We start from the raw sequence: 22,879 nt of genomic DNA on the forward strand, positions 1-22,879 counted from the left end.
GGGAATCATGGGGTTGGGAGAGAGATTAGAGGTCCATAGCCGCAAGGCAGAAGAACCGCATGTGGCTCATGAGCTGTAGATTGCTGATCCCTGGTATAGGGGTAATTTTTATAAAAGGGCATCTCATGTGGTGCCTATTTTGTAAAGGAAAGTAGGTTCCTACTTTTCTTTATAGATTAGCAGTGTAACCAGGATTATATGTGCATATTTATCGGGATTTATTAACACCTTTATGAAGAGGTTCACCCTAGGCCAGGGGTAGGGAACTCCGGTCCTCGAGAGCCGTATTCCAGTCTGGTTTTCAGGATTTCCTCAATGAATATGCATGAGATCTATTTGCATGCACTGCTTTCAATGCATATTCATTGGGGAAATCCTGAAAACCCGACTGGAATTCCTGCCCTAAGCTGTATTGTATGCACATAGGCATGGACACTTATGCAAGCCATCAATCTGGTGTATATGTGTGCACTTAGATTTCAGTAACTTACAGATGCTACCCAAATGTGCTACCTAAATGTACATGCCAAATACACACTGTAAAATGTGTGCATGTTTACAGTATAGCTTTTGAGTGGATTTTGCAAGTATGTGGCTTCTAAATGTAGGCACCTGCTTTATAGAATTACCCTGATAATGTGAGTAAAAGTGTGTGGGTACTTGAGAGAACCCTCTCATTTCAAGCCGCTAAATTGAAGGTATGGCTTGGAAAAATGATGTTAGAAGTCTCTTCCTATCTTGATTTTAGAAAATTGTTAAAGACTCAACTCTTTGATAGGCTGGTATCTTTATGCATTCTGCTTCATTTTTTTCAATCAAGTTCCTTATATTCAATTTGATGAATTTTATCTGTTCTATGTAATACTTCTTTCCCTGCCATGCCAGTATTTTCTGCATTATATTGTAAATGCTTTCTGTCTTTATCTGTTTTTAAGTCCATTATTCTAATTTGTATTTTATCTGCATCCCATGTATTAGCTCACCATGTTGTGAACCGCCTAGAACTTTTTTGGTATGGAGGTATATAAGAATAAAATTATTATTAGTATTATTATTATTCCTCCAGAGTGGGGAGAGTGTGGCGCAGGTTAAAGCTACAGCCTCAGAACCCTGGGGTTCTGGGTTCAAACCCACGCTACTCCTTGTGACCCTGGGCAAGTTACTTAATCCCCCCCCCCCCCCATTGCACCAGGTACATTAGATAGATTGTGAGCCTACTGGGACAGACAGGGAGAAATGCTTGAGTACCTGAATAAATTAATGTAAACTGCTCTGAGCTCCATTGGGAGACTGGTATAGAAAACTGAATAAATTAAAGGGTGGTTTTGAGGGCTGTTGCTGGAGGGTTTTACAATCCAACTTTTGTACTTGAGGCAGTAGGATTGGATGAATTACCCAAGGTCACAAGAAGCACCTTATGTAGGGTTACCAGATGTCTGGATTCCCCGGACATGTCCTCCTTTTTAGGACATGGCCAGGGGTCTGGACGGCTTTTCAAAACCTGGCACTTTGGGTTTTGAACAGCCTCCTCAAATTGTGGTGGGTAGGGAGGAAGTCTGTGCACGTGTGGACTTCCTCCCTGCTCGACAAGAGCATGCAGTGGAGGGTGGGATTAGGGCATTACAGAGTAGGGATGGGTGGAACCTGGATGGGCCTGGAGGGGTCTGGGGGGGTTCCAGATTTTCTGATTGTAAAATCTGGTAACCCTAACCTTATGGGACTTGAACTGGGTGCCCCTGGATATCAAGTATAATGCTTTAACCACTAGGCCAGGGGTCTCAAAGTCCCTCCTTGAGTGCCACAATCCAGTAAGGTTTTCAGGATTTCCGCAATGAATATGCATGAGATCTATGTGCATGCACTGCTTTCAATGCATATTCATTGGGGAAATCCTGAAAACCCGACTGGATTGCGGCCCTCAAGGAGGGACTTTGAGATTCCTGGATTAGGACATTAAAGGGCAGGAATGAGTGGAACTGGGTGGGTCTAAGGCAGGGCTGCCCAAGTCCGGTCCTCGAGATCTACTGGCAGGCCAGGTTTTCAGGATATCCACAGTGAATATGCATGAGAAAGATTTGCCTGCACTGTCTTCTTGGTATGCAGATCTCTCTCATGCATATTCATTGTGGATATCCTGAAAACCTGACCTGCCAGTAGATCTCGAGGACCGGACTTGGGCAGCCCTGGTCTAAGGGGTCCAGATTTTATGATTGTAAAATCTGGTAACCCTAACTTTATGGGACTTGAGCTGGGTGCCCCTGGATATCAAGTGTAATGCTTTAACCCAGGGATAGGGAACTCCGGTCCTCGAGAGCCGTATTCTAGTCGGGTTTTCAGGATTTCCCCAATGAATATGCATTGAAAGCAGTGCATGAAAAATAGATCTCCATATGATTAGAAAAATCTTGTTTCCCTTAAATTTACAAGTTCAATTATGGGGTGGGAGGGAGGGTATTTTATTTTTATTGTTACATGTTGTATAAGTATTGATTATATGATAGATAAGGGTGGGGAGGGGGGAGATAAGAGAATATTATATGTATCATTGTTGATTATTAAGTGATATATTTATGGTTATTTGTATGGATATGTTATCACACTTATTATAAGTTTAAAAATGAATAAAGATTTAAAAAAATAAAAAAAAATGTCAATAATAAACAAGAATTGCAATGGAAATTAAAAAAAGAAAAATAGATCTCATGCATATTCATTGGGGAAATCCTGAAAACCCGACTGGAATACGGCTCTCGAGGACCGGAGTTCCCTATCCCTGCTTTAACCTCTAGGCTATTTAGGGCCTAGGTAGGGCTTCTGCTTTCACACAAACTATCATTGAAAGGTGGGAGTTTAGCTTTTGCTCACACAATTTTCAGTAGTAGTTCAAGGCAAAAGTTGCATTCAGGTAGGGTTGCCAGATTTTCCAATTGGAAAATCTAGAAAAAAGGACATATCTGGTGAAATCTGGATGTCTGGTAACCCTACATTCAGGTATAGTATTTATCTAGTTTATACTGGAAACAGTGGAGGGTTAAGTGACTTGTCCAAAATTGTAAGGAATGTTAGTAGGATAAGTACCCTGGCTATGCCAGCTCTTAGCCTGGGTAATTTATTTTTCATATTTATACACTGCTTCTACCTAAGTGGTTTATATGCAGGTAATGTTTTTCCACTCCCCATTTACCAACCTTTTTTTTTTTTTTTATTAATTTTACTTTGATGTATTTTAAACAACCTTTCCCTCCCCTACTTTCCTTCTGTTTCATGTACGTTAATCTGAATTCGTCTAGGATGTTTAATATCTGATAAAATATTGCTTTTATTTATTTATTTTAATTGGGGTTTTTTTTGCAATCTTTTTATATTGTACACCGTTGAGACACTTGTTTTGATAGACAGTATATCAAAAATAAAGAAACATGGAACTACTCAAGTATTTCTCTCTAACTGTCCCAGCGGGCTTACAATCTGATTAATGTACCTGGGTTAATGGAGTGTTAAGTGAGTTGCCCAGGGTCACAAGGAGCAGTGCTAGGTTTGACCCTGTAACCTCAGGTACTGAAGCTGCAGCCCTAACCACTAGGCCACTCCTTTACTCCCCTAAACATTCATCTTTAATGTACCATTATTCATCAGCATTTTTGCACTGGATAAAATCTATGCAGAAAGACCACTGATCAACAAAGATTCTACTTTCATGTTCTAGTGGAGGATTCCTTACACTTCATGTCATGATTTTAAAATCATTTAGGAAAAAGGAATCGAACCTCGTAAAGCTCATTAGACTAACTTCATAGATGAAACACAAATGGGATTTTATAGGTCACAGCTGGGATTGTTCCTTTCAGTAAGAAAAAATCATTAATATGCATCATTTGTACTTCAAACAAGTAAAGTCTAAAAGGATTATTTGTTGCTCCTGGCAAGTATCTCTGCTCTGTGTGTTTTAAAAAAAGGTAAATAAATTTGAATCTTTTGTGGCTCTATATCTGGCTCCTCCAGAAATAAGTACCTCCCTGCTCGACAAGAGCATGCAGTGGAGGGTGGGATTAGGGCATTACAGAGTAGGGATGGGTGGAACCTGGATGGGCCTGGAGGGGTCTGGGGGGGTTCCAGATTTTCTGATTGTAAAATCTGGTAACCCTAACCTTATGGGACTTGAACTGGGTGCCCCTGGATATCAAGTATAATGCTTTAACCACTAGGCCAGGGGTCTCAAAGTCCCTCCTTGAGTGCCACAATCCAGTAAGGTTTTCAGGATTTCCGCAATGAATATGCATGAGATCTATGTGCATGCACTGCTTTCAATGCATATTCATTGGGGAAATCCTGAAAACCCAACTGGATTGCGGCCCTCAAGGAGGGACTTTGAGATCCCTGGATTAGGGACTTTGAGATCCCTGGATCCAGAAATAAGTACTTCCTCCCTGCTCGACAAGAGCATGCAGTGGAGGGTGGGATTAGGGCATTACAGAGTAGGGATGGGTGGAACCTGGATGGGCCTGGAGGGGTCTGGGGGGGTTCCAGATTTTCTGATTGTAAAAATCAGATTCCCCAAAAATAAGACCTAGTGCTTTTTTTGGGCCCCAAATTAATATATGACACTGTCTTATTTTTGGGGTAGGTCTTATTTTTTTTCATGTACAATGATCTTCTCTCCCTTCCTCTCCTTCGCCCCAATTCTTCCTCTTTCCTTTCTCTCCCCCACATGTGAGCATTTTTCCTCCCCTCTCACCCATCCCCTTGTGCCTTCCCTCTGCAGCATCTTCCTATCCCTCCCTCCCATCTCTCGTGCAGCAGAACCCTTGAGCAGCCTTCCCCTCCCCCCCCCGGCCGCACAGCCAAATCCCCGCTGACCATCCCATCCTTCCATCTCTCCTTCCCATCCAAACGCCACTGACCGCGAGACCTACATACCTCCCTCCACAGAGTAAGGTCGGCAGCACTCTAAACAGGCTACTTCACGGCCTTCTTCTGCCAGGGCCTTCCATGCGCCGTGTTGCTGATGGCATCATCAGTGATGCGGCAGAGGGAAGCCACTTTAAACCTTCATTTCTTATTTATCTAGGTACTCTGATTCGTTTGTACTTAAAAAGTGATCTGGAGCAGACGATTTAGATTTTGCAGATATGACACTGAGGGGTAGGAGTGGGGACCTCCTGAGAGTCAGGAGAGGAGTGTAATCCATCTGGAATAGAGAGCAAGTCAAATTGTTCAGGAAGCTTAAGAAGAGCTGGAAGCCTGTATTAGAGGAAAAGACAGATCAATAACAATTAAAAAATAGGAATTTAAAGACAAAGACTAGATGTAGCTGACATCAGCTTTATCATTTGGGAACAACTACTAGTGGTAAAATCATCCCTACAGTCTACACCAGTGATTCCCAACCCTGTCCTGGAGGAACACCAGGCCAATCAGGTTTTCAGGCTAGCCCTAATGAATATGCATGAGAGAGATTTGCATATGATGGAAGTGATAGGCATGCAAATTTGCTTCATGCATATTCATTAGGGCTAGCCTGAAAACCCAATTGGCCTGGTGTTCCTCCAGGATAGGGTTGGGAACCACTGGTCTACACCAGGGGTAGGGAACTCCGGTCCTCGATAGCCATATTCCAGTTGGATTTTCAGGATTTCCTCAATGAATATGCATGAGATCTATCTGCATGCACTGCTTTCAATGATTATTCATTGGGGAAATCCTGAAAACCTGACTGGAATATGGCTCTCGAGGACCGGAGTTCCCTACCCCTGGTCTACACTAACAGAACCATATTGGACAAACATGACCCACATTACAAAACATTTGGATGTTCAAAATGTAACAAGTTTATTTTTACCATTCTACAGTATTTTGTGTTTTCTTTAATAAAATTCTTATGTCCTTTTGAGCCTTTGGCAAGAAACCAGGCCTGGCATGTGATTATGGCTGCCTAGGTAGGAAGGGCAAATAGACATGTCCTCTTTTTAGAGGACTTTCCAAAACGCTGCAGTTTTGAAAATCCCCGAGCTTCGGTCGCGTCTGGAGGGCCTTCAACAAGCATGTGCAGATAACATCACACGCATTCATGCATGCTGGAGGTCGGCAAGAAAGAGATTTATTTATTCAGTTTTCTATACTGTTCTCCCAAGGGAGCTCAGAACGGTTTACAGGAATTTATTCAGGTACTCAAGCATTTTTCCCTGTCTGTCCCAGCGGGCTCACAATCTACCTAGGGCAATGGGGGTATTAAGTGACTTGCCCAGGGTCACAAGGAGCAGCATGGGTTTGAACCCACAACCCCAGGGTGCTGAGGCTGTAGCTTTAACCACTGCACCATACACTTTTTTTTTTTTTTTTTTTTGGGGGGGGGACGGGGCTGGAAGCAGAATGGGGCAGGGTTGGAGGCGGAACAAGGTGGGGCTGGGGGGTGGAATAGGGCGGGGCCACGTATCCAGGTTTTCCCATCCTTAAATATAGTAACCATATGCCTCACCAAACCTGCAGAAGTCACTGCTAAAATGCACCCTTGTACATTTACATCTGCTCAGAATTAGATGTATATATACCAGGAGTATAACCAAGCAGCAAATTTTGGGTGGGTCTAGAGCAGGGGTCTCAAAGTCCCTCCTTGAGGGCCGCAATCCAGTCGGATTTTCAGGATTTCCGCAATGAATATGCATGCACTGCTATGTGCATGCACTGCTTTCAATGCATATTCATTGCGGAAATCCTGAAAACCCGACTGGATTGCGGCCCTCAAGGATGGACTTTGAGATCTCTGCTCTAGAGGCATAATGAGTAGACAGAAAATTAGAACAAGTCCTCTCCTTCTCTCACAACCTCCCTGCTCTCCAATCCCTCCTCACCTCTACCTACAACTCACAATGTAAATATCTTAAACTGGTGGAGATTTCCAAACCCTGCCAGCTGAAGACATTCTCCAATCCTCCAAAGGTGCTCAGAACACCAGGCTGCCAAGCTTGGCAGTCAGCGTCAGCACTTCTGAGCCCGAGTTAGCATAGTAAGAAGGGAACATGTGATAGTTGGCAGCGTGGGCTCAGGAATGTCAACTGCTGAGCAGTGGTGCAGCTGGCATATCTGACACCCGGGGTCAAACATTTTTTTAACACCCCCTCCTCTCTATAAAAAATATGTTTACTAAACTGATATTTCGTTTGAGTCTCAGTTCATGTTTTTTTCTGATAATTTTAAATTTTGGGCTGTACTTAAAGAAAAAAAAGTCATTACCCTTAAAGACAAGGGGACTGGCAAAAACAAATTAATAATACATTAAAACTGAAATGAAAGTCTGTCTCCCAGACTGTTAAGTGACTTGCCTAGAGTCACAAGGAGCAGGAGCTGGCAGAGTGTATGTGGGAAGAGGCGTCTGGAGAGGTAGGGCTACCAGACGTCTGGGAAAATCCGGACATGATCTTTTTTTAGATAGGCAGTATATAAAAACCTAATAAAATTAAAACTCAGCAGTTTGTTCGGGTATTGGAAGTCCAGGGCCCCAAAACATGTATTTGATCCTGATTCAATCATCTCTCTTGCTTCAGTCAACACATCTGCACGCACGCTCTTCTCCAAGGGCGCAGGTTATTTCTGAGGTTGGAAGGAAGATTCCTTCAAAGCCCAGGTATAGATTTCCCTCTTCACCACAAACACTTAGAAATAGAGGCAACTTTACTGAAAACTTGTGCAAAACAATGTACTGCTCTGATATAATTTTTCTCAGCACTTAACTGATATATTTGCACCACTGGTGCCCCACCATAGGGCCACATCCTGACCAATGTGTGAGTATATGAGGATTCTGCTGTACAATTTTTGTAGCTGGACATGTAGACAACTTACATTGTTCTAATGGCATAACAATAGTACAGTAAAATGACCAGATGACAATGAGCTAGGCTTTGAAATAGTATAATTAAAACATAGTAATAGAAACAGTATGACATAGTGTCAGTAATGTCCACATTAACAGCACAGGAGAATATGTCAGCAGAATACAAATTAAACACTTTAATAGGCAGCAGAGAAAAACATTCACATGACAGGTCTGATACTCAAGATGTCAGCACAATATAATGAGACATCTTAATAGGCAGTTGAGGGGACATGTGCAGTTGGGATATGTGAAGGGCCATTTTCGAAATGACATCTAAGTGCAACTGTGGACGTTATCAGCAGCACGTCCAAATATCAGGTACAGAAAATGTCCCTTTTTGAAACCATAAAATGTCTATCTTGTTATTTTGAAAATTACCATTTCTAGATGCCCTTAATGCGTCTATCTTTTTTTGACAATTTTCAAAAAACAAAATGCTAAACACACAAAATAAGTCATTGGGAGGTGGGAGGGGCCAGCATTCTTAGTAGACTTAGCTGAGCAGTGGGACACCCTAGGAGGCACTACAGTGAACTTCACATTAAAAGTTCACATCTCACCATAATCCCTTACATTGTATGGGGAGCCCTCCACAACCCACCCAAAGCCTACCGAACCCACCTATCTACCATCCCAATAGCCCTCATATTACATTACATTAGTGACTTCTATTCCGTCTGTACCTTGCGGTTCATAGACAAAATCGCGCGAGACAACGGCACACTGACAACTGAGCGCAAGGTTGATGGCGCGCCGAAGAAAAGCACTATTTTAAAGGGTTCCGACGGGGGGTGTTGGTGGGGAACCCCCCTATTTTACTTAACAGACATCGCGCTGGTGTTGGGGGGGGGGTTTGGGGGGTTGTAACCCCCCTCATTATACTTGAAACCAAACTTTTTGCCTGTTTTTTAGGGAAAAAGTTCAGTTTTAAGTATAATGTGGGGGGTTACAACCCCCCCAAACCCCCTACAATGGCAGAGCAATGTCTGTTAAGTAAAGTGGGGGGGTTCCCCCCCACACCCCTCGTCGGAGCCCTTTAAAATAGTGTTTTTCTTCGGCACACTGTCAACCTTGCGCTCAGTTGTCTGCGCTCAGTTGTCGGTGCGCCGTTGTCTCGCACGATTTAGTCCCGTCACCGTACCTTGCAGTTCAAGGCGGATTACAAAAGAGCTAACTGGACATTTCCAGGAAGGTTACAATATTGGGTTACAAATGAGATGAGATAGCTGGATATTTCCAGGAGATATTGCAAATTAGATAACAAGTAGAACAACTGGACATTTCTAGGCAATATTACAACTAAGATAACAAATAAGGTAGCTGGATATTTCCAGAAGCATTACATTTTAAGTTTCAAGTTTATTTATTATTTGATTAATCGCCTATTCCAAATACTAAGCGATGTACACATGATAAAATAAATTTCTAAAAGTATACATAAAATAAACCATATCATTAACAAGGGTATAAATCACAAAAACAAACTAATTAAAACAGAACAAGCATGCAATAGGACATGTGGGAAAGAAATACAATCTTAGATAGGAAAGAATCAACAATTAAAGGTAAAACTAGGAGTAGGAGGACAAATAAATAATTAAAAATAAGAATAGACAAAAGAGCAAATAGCGAAAGAGCAAATTAACATTTCAATTAGATATTGAACGCATCTTTAAAAAGAAAGCTCTTAAGTTGGCTCTTAAATTTTTCCAGATTCTTCTCCTCTCTTAAATATAGTGGGAGTGAATTCCATGTCTGAGGCGCCGTAACAGTAAAAATAAATTGCCTTCGAGTGTTGATAATTTTGAGAATAGGAATGACCAATAAAAGTTGGTCATTTGATCTTAAAAATTTGGGAGAATTATATGGTATTAAAGCTTTATAAATAAAAGCAGGGGTTTTATATAATAATGATTTAAATGTAAATAAAGATAATTTGTATAAAATACGATGTGATACTGGAAGCCAATGTGCATTTTGAAGTAATGGAGTTACATGGTCGAACTTCTTAGCTCCCATAATTAATTTGATAGAGGCATTCTGAATTATCTGCAATCTTCTAATTTCTTTTTGAGCCATTCCCTTGAATAAAGAATTGCAGTAATCAATTTTTGAAATAATCATTGAATGAATTAATATATTCAATGATTTAGGACATAGAAATTTTGAAATGGCCCGTATTTGACGTAGTCTGTAGAAAGTAGCTTTAACCACATAACTAACGTGGTCATGGTAGGTTAGGTTTTCATCTAAAATCACACCTAAAATTCGGATCTTATTTATCTGTTTAAGTGTAACCCCTTGGATGGAAATAGGAACAGCGAGTTTATGATTGTCTTTCCAAGGGAAGAGCAAGGTATTAGTTTTATTAATATTTAAGGATAATCTATTGTTATCAAGCCATAAGTGAATCTGGTTTAATTTCTCATTGATAGCTGAAATTTCAGACGAACTATTAGGGTCAAGAGGATGTAAAAGTTGTATATCATCTGCATAGGCAAATACGGAGAAGCCAATGGATTGGCAAAGAGTCATAAGAGGAGCAAGAAATATATTAAACAGAAGTGGGGACAGGATAGAGCCTTGTGGAATACCATATGTGGCTGAGAAACTAGCAGAAATAGAATCATTAAAGGAAACTATAGAAGAGTGGTTGTCCAAATATGATCTAAACCAAAGTAGGACTTGCTCAGTAATGCCTATGGATTGTAGTCTATTCAATAAGAGATTGTGATCAATCGTATCAAAAGCTGCCGAGAGGTCAATCGAAATCAAAAGAACAGAAGAATGATGATCCAAATGATAGAGTATAGATGATGTCATGCCTATCAAAGAATGTTCAGTAGAGTGGTGTTGCCGGAAACCCGTTTGATTTGGGTGTAGAATATTTGTTTGTTCTATAAAATTTGATATTTGGTTGAATACTATTTTCTCTGTTATTTTTGCCAAAAATTGGATATTTGAAATTGGCCTATAGTTTGATTTCTCTTCGATACTTATTTTGTGGTTTTTGACAATAGGGTAAATAATGGAGGCTTTCCAATCCCTAGGCATAATGCTGTGCTGTAAGCTTTCATTGATCAAAAAAAGTATTGAGGGTCCAAAAATATCAAAGTACCGTTTAAGAATAAAAGGGGGGATTGACTCAGTTTGCATACCCTTTGTGTTAATTGTTTTGATCAGAGATTTAAGTTCTTCAATGGAAGGAAGATGAAATTGCACACATTTTGCAGAAAGTAAAGACGAAGATTCTACGGCATCTTGTTCAATCATTATCGCTCCATTTTTACTAAACTTTTCCCTAATGTTTTTAACTTTATCCATAAAATAAGTTGCAAGCTCTTGTGCTGTTGGTAGATGGCTGGAAGATTGATCTAGTTTTTTGGAAGAGGGAGTCACTGATTTTAGAATTTTGTATAAAGAAGAAACGTTTCTGGCTTTTAAAATTTGGTCAGAATAATATTTCTTTTTGGCTTGATTTATTTTTTCCTTATAAATATTAGAGTGTGCTTTAAATTTTTCTAAATTAGATTGATTTTTGTCTTTCCTCCAACGACGCTCAAGAGACCTCAGTTGTTTTTTAATTAACGCAAGTTCTGCTGAAAACCAAGGATTAGAACAATTTCGGGCCGAGATACATTTAATTTGTATTGGAGCTACTTTATCTAGTAGAAGTTTAATGGAGTCATTCCATAAAGATAGAAGGTCATTTAAAGAGTTAGATTTAAAATTCAAAAAATTAAATTGAAGATTTGCGGCAATTTGATTAGCTGATAGCTTATTAAAGTCTCTAAATTTAATTGTTTTACTGATTGCCACAGTTTTAATAGTAGAAGAAAGATAGGTTATTGGAATTAAGTGGTGATCTGACCAAGGTACTGGTAGAGAAGGTCCTATTGTGTAGTTATCTATTGAAGCAGATGATGTTATGGCCATATCGATAGTATGACCTGCTTGATGTGTGGCTTGAGATATGAGTGTACAAAAATCCATTTGATTAAGAAGGGTAGAAATATCTTTGGTATAAGTATTGTTCAAATCATCAAAATGTATATTGAAATCTCCCAGTATCAAAGAATTAGTAGAAGAAGATCCGAAATCAAATAGCAGAGATTGCAATAGAGAAAGGTTTTCACAATTAATAGGTGGTGGAAGATAGATTAGCAGAACATCCAATTTTGGTTTAGCTCTTAGGGAGAATTGTAAGGACTCAATGGAAGAATTAACTGAGACATGTTCATTATTAAGTTTTATTGAGTCACGTAAGATAAGGGTACTGTATTCCTGGTTGATATTTTGGAGTGGAAAAGAATACCAGATGAGCGGTGGAATTAAGAGGGGTTATATCAGGGAGGGGAGGGAAGATGGGTGGGGTCAAGGTGACCGGATAAATTTTTTGAATAGCAGGGTTTTGATTTATTTTCGAAATGTTTTGAGGTCGCACGTTGTTGTCAGCAGGTGTCACTTATATGTCAGCACAGAAGTGTTTTGATGGGCACACATGTTCCACCAGAAGTGTACTAGCCAGGGTCAGGGTCAGGGATATGAGCCTGGGTCCCCTTTTCTGGGGGCCACTGCACCGACTACAAGGCTACTCCCTACACCTGCTTGTTGCTGTACTAGGACTGGCCATAATATCTGCAGCTGTCATAGAGAGAGGTATGGACAGTTTCTTGTACTTAGGAAGAAAGAGAGGTGTTATATACATGTGATCAGCAAACTGTGCATTGAGTTATGTTCCAAATTTAACAATTTAACCTAAATTTCCATGTAAATAATAAAAATATACACCATGGAAAGACCCAAAGGATTACACTCTCTTAGTGCATTTTCGGTCTCGTTAGCTTTAAAGAAATATTGATGTTCTTCTGCTTTACCTCAAACTATAAAATCATGACTTATTTTCCTTGGAGGAAGCAGGAAGATGGAGAAACTAAGCATGTCTAGGACTTCAAATTATACAAAACCAAAAATATCCTACCCAAAGTCCGCACAACCAAGGTGATGCCCCTACATTGTATTGCACCTCCAGCACTGGCCTGGACCTTTTTACTTCATACTCCCAAGTGACATCACAGGGAGGCAGAGCTAGCTCTGTTCCGGACCTGACCTCACGCAGCTGGTAGCAAATGGAGGAGCTCCCAATTAGATGGCCCAGGGAGATTTCAGCAATAGATGGTCGCTCATACAGGTCTGGCAGCAAACTATGGAACTGGTGCAAACTATTTATCATCGGATGATTGTATAAGACATTACAGCATCTAGCTGTGACATTAGACTCACATTCTTGATGTACAAAGACAGATTTTGTAGCTGGCACAGGTGATAGAAGCAGTTCTTAAAGATTGCTGAACTGAGCTTGTGTGAGAATTCCCAGTATTGGCAACTGAAAGCGCACCACGGAGTTCTGTATTAAAGAAGTAGCGCAAGGAGGTGGGAAGTGGCTCAGGCATTGAATTTCTTTGACTGGCAGGCCTTCAGCTTTCCCACCAGCCATTTAAGGGGGTGCTGCAGGTCTGGAAGGCGCCCAAGCCCAGAGGTGTCATTCAAAGCAGTTGTCAATAAAGCACTAGGCGCCACTTATAGAATCCCACTTAGCAGTGCCTAGGCATGCTTAGGTATTTCAAAGCACCCTAGAGGTAGGCACTGGTATATTAGGCCAAGTTTTACTTGGCCTAATTTACCAGCGCCTAACTCGGATACCTAGTGACACCTAAGTCAATCACGTCTATTCTCTGCCCCTAACCATGCCTACTTTTCAGGTAGGTATCGTTAGGCATCAGAGGGTGGCTCCATTTAGGCATCATTAGGTGCCCTAAGAGTTTGGTACCAAACTCTTGATTGGTTATTCTAATTTTTTTTTTTTGATTGGCTGAAAATTGGCACAGTCAATTACTACACCAATTAAGTCAATTGAGAAAAAAGTTGAGTGTGGATTCCAGTCTGGTGTCCTCGATTAGAGAACCTAGCGGTGCCTAATGTAGGCGTCCTATATAGAATGTAGCCCTTAGTGTACACAATACTGCCAGTTTCATATGTCTCTACCACATTTTTGTGATCACAGTTATGCTAGGTCTATGGCTAATATAATTGAGGATGCATAAAAGTAAGGTGTGTCGGTACTGGGTTATGCTTGCATTCTTTATTGGAATTCAGGTGTCCGGATGCAATTATAGAAACCTAAATGAAAGCATCTATTTATAGAATTACCCCCTTGGTAATCCAGCTGATTCTCCCTCTGGCTTCTTGTTTTGAATGTGCTTAAAAAAGTTCTTATTAGGGATATTTGCCTCTTCGGCAAGTTGCTTTTCAAATTCTCTTTTGGCCTGCCTTACTAGTGCTTTACATCTATCTTACCAGACCTTAGCTTTTTCTCATTTTCTTCATTTTGACCGGCTTTCCATTTTGGGGGATAGATATCCTTTTGTTTTTCATATTCTATTTACCTCACCATTTAAGTTTGCTGGTAATTGTTTGATCTTCCTTTGACTATTTTAATGCATGGCATACATTTGGTCTAGACCAGGGGTAGGCAATTCCAGTCCTCGAGAACCACAGGCAGGTCAGGTTTTCAAGATACCCACAATGAATATGTATGAGATGGATTTGCATGCACTGCCTCCTTGAGATGCAAATCTATTTCATGCATATTTATTGTGGATATCCTGAAAACCTGACCTGCCTGTGGCTCTCGAGGACCGGAATTGCCTACCCCTGGTATAGACTGACAGAATGGTATTTATAAAGTTGTCCATGTCTCAGAGAAACTTTTAACTTTTGCAACCATTCCTTGTAGCATTTTCTTAATAGTGTTCTTTAATACCCCCAACCAGTGATTATATCTCATTTAACTATATTATAATCACTATAGCAAAGCAACTCCACTACCATTACCCCTGTGTAGCAGGTCTTGTATTCCAGCGAAGACAAGATCTAAAGTAGTTCCCCCTCTTGTTGGCTCCAGGATTAGCTCCTCATTGAAAACCCATTTGGCTTCCTCATCTTTTACTTCCTGTAGCCTAAAGAAAGCAGAGAGAGTACATGTCCATTTAGCACACTGCAGGGATGTTCAGCTATAGGCAGTATGAGAAGGAATGAGAATCTAGATAATATCTGTACAGAAAGAATGATATAATAGACTATGGATCCAGTAGCATATTAAGGGGGAAGTGGGGGACAGACCGCCCCAGGCACCGACTTGGTGGGGGTGCCGGCACCTCTCTGCCCCCTATGCCACACTTGTGCCCTCCCTTCCCCACCCATACCTCTTTAAAATCTTCGGCCAGCGCAAGCAACTACTCTAGCCCGCTGCTCGTGCTGGTCTGGCTCCCTCTGAAGTCACTTCCGGGTCTTGGGGCCAGGAAGTGATGTCAGAGGGAAAGCCAAAGCCAGCGCGAGCAGCAGGCTGGAGAAGCTGCTCGTGCAGGTGAAGATTTAAAGAGGTACAGGGGTGGGAAGGGAGGGTGCGAGTGTGGCATGGGGGCACAAAAGGAGCAGGGGGGTGGTACGGAAGAAGCAGGGGTTGCCACATCCTCAGTTGCCTCCTACCCTTGCTATGCCACTGTATGCATTGAACTCATATGTATTTATAACAATGAGGGTTCCATTATTAAAAATCTAATAGAAACGGGGAACTTTATATTGAGCTTTCAAAATGATGGGAATAATAAGGTATGACTGAAGTTTTTACTAATGGGATACACAAGGATATTAGATGTCAATATTTTTGTTGATTTATCCGTTTGAAAATTTAGCAGTGTAATATGACAGACTTCATATTTTATGTGATTTTAATATATTATATTTTTATGATACTAGTGCTTAGGATGATCATTTTTATGCCGATTGTAAAGTGTGCCCCTGATTTTACAAATGGTGCCTAACTTGTAGGTGCCATTAGGTGCGATTGTCAATCGTCTGCTAGGCACTGTTTATAGAATCACATTTAGCAGTGTCTAAGCAGTCTTGGGTGCTAGTAGGCATTGAATCCTTAGGCCCAATTCCAAACCATGCCCAAAATCCACCCCAATATGCTCCTAACCATGCCTACTTGCCGGTAGGCGCCTCAGTGTAGACACCTACCTGAAAGTGGTAGGTGCCTACTGGCTAATTAATTTTCTAAATGGATTTTTAATTGTTTTTTAGGGCTCCTCCTTTTACGAAGCCGCGTTAGCGGTTTAACATGCGTAATAGCGCACGCTAATTTTCCAGCCGCTACCGCCTTCTCTTCAGCAGGCAGTAGTTTATTCGGCTAGCGCGGGGGTTATCGCACGCTAAAAGTTGCGTGCGATAAAGCCGCTAACGTGGCTTTGTAATAGGAGCCCTAAGAACATAAGCAATGCCTCTGCTGGGTCAGACCTGAGGTCCATCGTGCCCAGCAGCCCACTCACGCGGCGGCCCAACAGGTCCAGGACCTGTGCAGTGATCCTCTATTTATACCCTTCTATCCCCCCTTCCAGCAGGAAATTGTCCAATCCTTTCTTAAACCCCAGTACCGTACTCTGCCCTATTATGTCCTCTGGAAGCGCATTCCAGGTGTCCACCACACGTTGGGTAAAGAAGAACTTCCTGGCATTTGTTTTGAATCTGTCCCCTTTCAACTTTTCCGAATGCCCTCTTGTTCTTTTATTTTTTGAAACCTAAGCCCTTAATGGCACTTTCAATTATTAGCATCGATTAAGCCAATTAAGAAAAATTAAGTTAGGCACCTAGACAATTTTCCCTCTAAGGATTGGCTGGATGCGTGCAAATTTTTTTTCACGTGAGCAACTTTTTCATATTTGCAAGTGTTTTTGTGAGTGACGCTCCTAGAATTTATGAGCGATTGTTCATGTGGTCAGATTAGAGGTAATATAGAGGGGTATAATCAAAACTTTAAAATGTCCAAAAACCTGCCTAAGTCGGCACTTGGACGTCCTAATAGCAGGGACGTCCAAGTGCAGATAATCAAAACAAACTTTCTGGTCATTCAGCAGCACTTCTAAGCTTCTGCGCGTCCAGAGCTCAAAGGGGTGTGTTGGGAGGTGTGTTATGGGCGGGAATCAGGCAAGCTTCTACTTCTGCAGGCAGGAGGGAGCGGGGGATGGTAGGGGTGCCGGCATCTCTCTGCCCCCCATGCCACGCATGTGCCTTCCCTTCCCCGCCCATACCTCTTTAAAATCTTTGCCAATGCAAGCAACTACTCTAGCCCACTGCTGTGCCGGCCTGGCTCCCTCTGAAGTCATTTCCAGGTCGTGGGGCCAGGAAGTGATGTCAGAGGGAAAGCCAAAGTGAGCAGTAGGTTGGAGAAGCTACGCATACTGGTGAAGATTTAAACAGGTACAGGGTGGGAAGGGAGGGGTGCGAGTGTGGCATGGGGGCGCGGAAGGAGCAGGGGGTTGGCACGGAAGAAGCGGGGGTGGAGCATCAGAGCAGTTATCGCCACTGCCGGCGCTAAAACCCATGCTACGGATTAGTGAAGGAGGGGGTTAAGTAGGTATTGTTTCAATTAGTTGCCTCTTTAAGGAAAGAAGTTATCAGTGAGAACTACTGTTAAGACATGTTATTTTATTGTTAATCCCAGTTATTAGTAACTAGGTCTCATTGCATAAAACAACATTTTATTTGGCTATGCTTTTCAATATTTTAATAGAAAATGCTAGAAACTAGGCACAGTGCTTAAAAAATAGGGAAATTCCTCTTGTTCTATCCTTCCCTTCCTTTTATTTTTATTCATACCATGTATTTTTTAAAAACTCTCCCTTCCCCTTTCTTTCCTTTTGTCCCATACCCAGGGCAGGATTGACCAATAGGCCAAGTAAGCATGTGCCTAGGGCCCGAAATGGTCAGGTGGGCCCGATGAAGGAGGGCATCAACATTGTTTTTTCCAAACAGCGATGGGCCCCTGCAACATCGATCGGCAACACGGGCCCCACCACAATCGGCAACGCAGCCCCCCCCCCCCCCCCCATCGACAGAAAGTAAGACAAGCAAGCAACGCGGGTAAGAAAGGCAACGGGAACTGTAATTGTGCAAGCGGTGCTGCTTGCCCAAAGCTTCTCTCTGACGCAGCTTCCTGTTTCCGCCTGGGCGCATGGTGGGGTGGGGCGGGGCAGGGGGCCCAGTGTACTTGTGTGCCTAGAGGCCCTCGATGAATTAATCCTGCCCTGCCATACCCATTGTAATCAAGTCTATGTTTTGATCTCAATCTCCCTATTTTTATGTAGACCTTTTTTTTTTTTTTTTTTTACATAATTTTAATATTTTAAATAATTTTTTTATATTTTATTATTGTAAACCAATACTTGTGATGGTCGGTATATCAAAATATTAATAAACTTGAAACTTTTAAAATAGCACAAGTTAGTGGTAAGACATATTATTTTAACAGTACCCACATTGATAACGTCCCCATAAATAGTGTTAGAAGTCAAAGACAGCTAGAGGAATTATTCTAATGGCAATAAATGTTTCATTGGAAAGGTTTTCATAGTCAGTGCTGGCAGAATGTATGTAAATTCTCTCAGGCACTTCTGAGACAGAAAGATACAGATGACTGTGTGCGTGCGAGATCATTTCCAGAGAGGATTCATTGTCAGGCCTCCAGCTGCTAACAATTCACTTGCTGTGTGGTGTTGTGCCATAGATTGATCAAACGTCTTGCTAACTGCAGTCTGCACCCCCCAGGCCTCACACAGCAAATTCATTGTAGTGAATGTTGTTATTCTAGCCTGTGAAACCAAGACAAAAATAAACTTGCGCAGACACTACTTCACCATTATAATGTGAGAGGAATGGCAGTGTTCAGCCCACATGAGTTTGCTTCTCTTGAAAATCCTCTAACTTCAAAGCATCTGTTCCTTTTACAACATTGAGAGCTACTTTGAGTAGTGAAAAGGGTTTGCCCTTTACAAACATAGAAACATGATGGCAGATAAAGGCCAAATGGTCCATCCGCAGTAACCATCTGGTCAGCCGGTCCCCTGCCCTGGAACAGGAAATTGATGTCACAGGGGGCGGGGCCAGCAAACCACAGCCCTGCAACTTCACCAGCACCTGGGGCAGACCACCCCTACTGCCCTGTCATTGGTACACTACATAACTTGTCAAATATTGGTACCTTTGGATTAATCAGTAGTCATTGCAGCTGAATCAGTTTACTACGGTATCAGTTTACTACTGAATCAGTTCTACGACGGTAACTATCTTAATCGTAGCTGCAATTAGTGTTACAATGGAAAATCATTGCAGTTGATATGCATATAATTAGCTTAGTACATAGCATGAAATAAGCTAGTTTACTATATGTAGTAATTGTTAGGCCAACTGTATAATATTACTGCAATTTAGAGGAGATTTCCACATGATTTTATGTTTAAATCCTTTTCTTTAGTCAGAAGATCATAGGAGAAGTTATAATTCCACAACACGGCATCAATATGTTCATATTTCACGTTAAATTTTTTAAAATATAAAATAAAGGTGTGTTTTTTCATCAGGAAAGAGTAATTCACTGGTGTTTGTCAGAGAGGCTCTGGAATGAGAAGGCACAGGATGAAGTTGAGAGGTGATAGGCTCAGCAGCAATCTAAGGAAATACTTTTTTACAGAAAGGGTGGTAGACGCGTGGAACAGTTTCCCAGAAGAGATGGTGGAGATTGAGACAGTGTCTGAATTCAAGAAAGCGTGGGATAGGCACGTGGGATATTAGAGAGAGAAAGAGATGGTTAACCGCTCAGAACTTATGGTAGGGCGGTATATAAAAATAAAGTTTTTTATTATTATTACGATTGCTCTTCTCTATTCAGATCTCTGTCCGTTCCCCTTCTCACATTTGTTTTTTACCTTATATGTTTACTGTCCTTTAAATGTTGTAGTTCTCCCTATTCTCCTCTTGTTTTTACCGTACGTTATGTCAGTATGTATTGTTTTGATTGCGAGTTATGTCTGTATTGTTTTTATTTAGCCTCTTGATTGTTTCCCCATTTAATTTTATTGTACAATGCTTAGAATTTATGATTGGCGTTTTAGAAAAAAAAATGAATAAACTTGGAAACTTGAAAACTTCGTTATTGGGTACGGATTGTCAGATAATGCAGCATAATGTCACAAACGTCCATCTGATGTGCTGTGCTCAAAACAAATTCCTCCCCCACCCCCCTTTTACAAAACTGCGCAAGAGGTTTTTAGCACCAGCCAGCGTGCTGAATGCTCTGCGCTGCTCTGAAGGTCATGCATTTCCTATGAGCATTGGAACAGCGCAGAGCATTCAGCGCGCCGGCGCTAAAAACCTCTTGCACAGATTCGTAAAAGTGGGGGGGGGGGGAGATTTTGAAAAGCAAGAAAGCATATAAGAAGAAGAAATTAGCTGAAGTAGGGAATAATCCTCATTTTTTTCAAATTTAGCATCTTCATCATCGGTGGGTGCAGTCACTGATGGTTCCTAGACCACTTCTGTTTTATCTGATTATTTTAATAAAAAGGTGTCCAATTTTGATTTGTTGAATAATTCTTCAAATAACAGTATTTTTTTAAACTATATTTAGTTTTTAATGCCAACAAAAAGTGCAATACAATTTACATACAAATAATAATAATCAAATAAGCACTTATAAACAATCAGAATCTATACAAAAAATAAAATTCCCTCCCCCATCCAACATTACCATCAGGAATAATACCAAAACAAAAGATATACCCCCCTCCCGCTCCCTCCCCCCTGTATTGAGTCTTTTTCTGAGTTGGCTGATCCTGAACAGACTCCTGGTTTCAGTGGATTAAGTGGCGTTTGGGATCAATTTCAATCTGTGACTCAGACTGAAGTAATTACCCCCCCCTTACAAAACCGTAGTATGGTTCTTAGCGCCAGCCGTAGCGTTAATTGCTCCGACACTCATAGGAATTCTATGAGCGCTGGAGCTGTTACCGCTGCGGCCGGCACTATAAACCACTCTACAGTTTTGTAAAAGATGAGGGGGCGGGGTAAATATCTTCAGTTAATAAATTCATCAGCTATCTTATTAGATGCAATCCCTTTTCACTATTTATAATAATAATAATAATTTTTTTATATATACCGCCTAACCAGTAATTCATAGCGGTTTACACAATATGTACTCAGCATACAATATAATAATAACATCATACTTAATAAAATTCTAAGTAACTAATACAAGCATTAAAACTAATGAATAAGGTAAACACAATATAAACTAGAATAAGTATAGATAAAAAGATTAAAAGTACATTATAACTACATTATAATATAAAAATCAATAATGTATATTATATTGTTTAAATAAGTGGGTTTTAAGAACTTTTCAAATTGATAGTAAGTAAAAAATGGAGAAACAAGAAGATTCAAACATGAATTCATTAATCCTGGTTGGAATGCTATGGTCCTATCTAAAAAAATTTTGTAACGACATGCATTTGCTGAAGGAAAATAAAACCAACCAGATCTACAAATATTTTTCTTAGACATAAAAAAACTACAATGAGAAACAAGGTAAGCCGGTGCTAAGCCAAATAAAACTTTAAAACAAATGCATCCAAATTTAAATAACACTCTAGTCTCAAACGGTAGCCAGTAAAGCTTTTGATAATATACACTGATATGATCATGTTTTTCAGATTAAAAATCAAACAAATAGCTGTATTTTGTAAGATTTTTAGTCAGCTACTAGTTATTTTATACGATTCCAGATAAATAACATTACAATAATCCAATACTGAAAGGAATGAAGATTGAACCAGGATTTTAAATGATATAAAATCAAAATATTTCCTAATAGTAGGCAGTTTCCAGAGGACAATAAAACATCTCTTTATGTACACACTTAGTTTCTCCATTTCTTACCACTTTTCCCTCTAAGTCTAAGAGCTCCTTTTATGAAGGCGCGTTAGGGCCTTAACGCGCAGAATAGTACGCGCACTAGTCGCTACCGCCTCCTCTTGAGCAGGTGGTAATTTTTCGGCTAGCACACGCTAATCCGGTGCGTGCGCTAAAAACGCTAGTGCACCTTTGTAAAAGGAGCCCTAAGTCTCAAACTCAAACCCTTTGCAGGGCCACATTTTGGATTTGTAGGTACTTGGAGGGCCTCAGAAAAAAAATAGTTAATGTCTTATTAAAGAAATGACAATTTTGCATGGGTAAAACTCTTTATAGTTTATAAATCAAAATAGTGCCTGGTGGGCCGCATGTGGTCCCCAGGCAACGAGTTTGACACCACTGGTCTAAGCTGAGCAGGATTCCTTCATTCACAGTCCTGCCAATGGTAGCTGCTGTTTCACTATTACATTTTCAATAGTAAAGGACAGGTAAGCTCTGTAGGGCTCCAAGGAACCTGCCTGTCCATTATGATTGAAAACAAGATATTGAATCCCCCCCCCCCCCCCCCCTTAATGGCAGCAATACAGCTGGAGGACTCCCACTCAACTTAGAGAGAGTAGTGTTTCTAACCCATCTCATCAATTTGTCTTTGAGCACTGGCATTGTTCCATATTTTAAGGAGGCTGTATTTACTCTAGTCCTTAAGAAAGGCAAAAACATATTTGATGGATATTCAGGCTTCAGCTCTGTCTCTTACAGTTGAATGATTTTTCTGGATGCCATGATCTTTTACATCTTCGACAATCAGGGTATAGTTTTGACCACAGTGTTTTTTGTTTTTAATGTCATGATTATTGACTGCAGTGCAAATAAACAATAGATTGGTGAACATAGAAGAAAACCCATGGCATTGCAATACCACTTTTCAGAACAATAAACCTCATTTACATAAGAACATAAGAATTGCCGCTGCTGGGTCAGACCAATGGTCCATCATGCCCAGCAGTCTGCTCACGCGGCGGCCCTCTCGTCAAAGACCAGCACCCTAACTGAGACCAGCCCTAACAGCGCACGTTCTTGTTCACCAGGAACTTGTCTAACTTTGTCTTGAATCCCTGGAGGGTGTTTTCCCCTATAACAGCCTCCGGAAGAGCATTCCAGCTTTCTACCACTCTCTGGGTGAAGAAGAACTTCCTT

The 22,879-nt window shown here is 40.9% G+C and overlaps 1 protein-coding gene across 2 annotated transcripts in view; it reads left to right on the forward strand.

Moving 5' to 3' along the window:
- MAP1B (microtubule associated protein 1B) overlaps positions 1–22,879 on the forward strand; it is a 222,888-nt gene that overhangs the window by 120,498 nt on the left and 79,511 nt on the right. The window contains exon 1 of one of the 2 annotated variants that reach the window (XM_033929070.1): positions 2,895–2,991. The exons of the other annotated variant lie outside the window; for it this stretch is intronic. The gene's annotated coding sequence lies outside the window, so the exon portion shown is untranslated. Of the gene's footprint in view, positions 1–2,894; positions 2,992–22,879 lie in introns of those variants that run through there. 2 annotated transcript variants of the gene reach the window in all.

This window comes from Geotrypetes seraphini, chromosome 1 (genome assembly GCF_902459505.1).
Source record: "Geotrypetes seraphini chromosome 1, aGeoSer1.1, whole genome shotgun sequence".
NCBI lineage: Eukaryota > Metazoa > Chordata > Amphibia > Gymnophiona > Dermophiidae > Geotrypetes > Geotrypetes seraphini.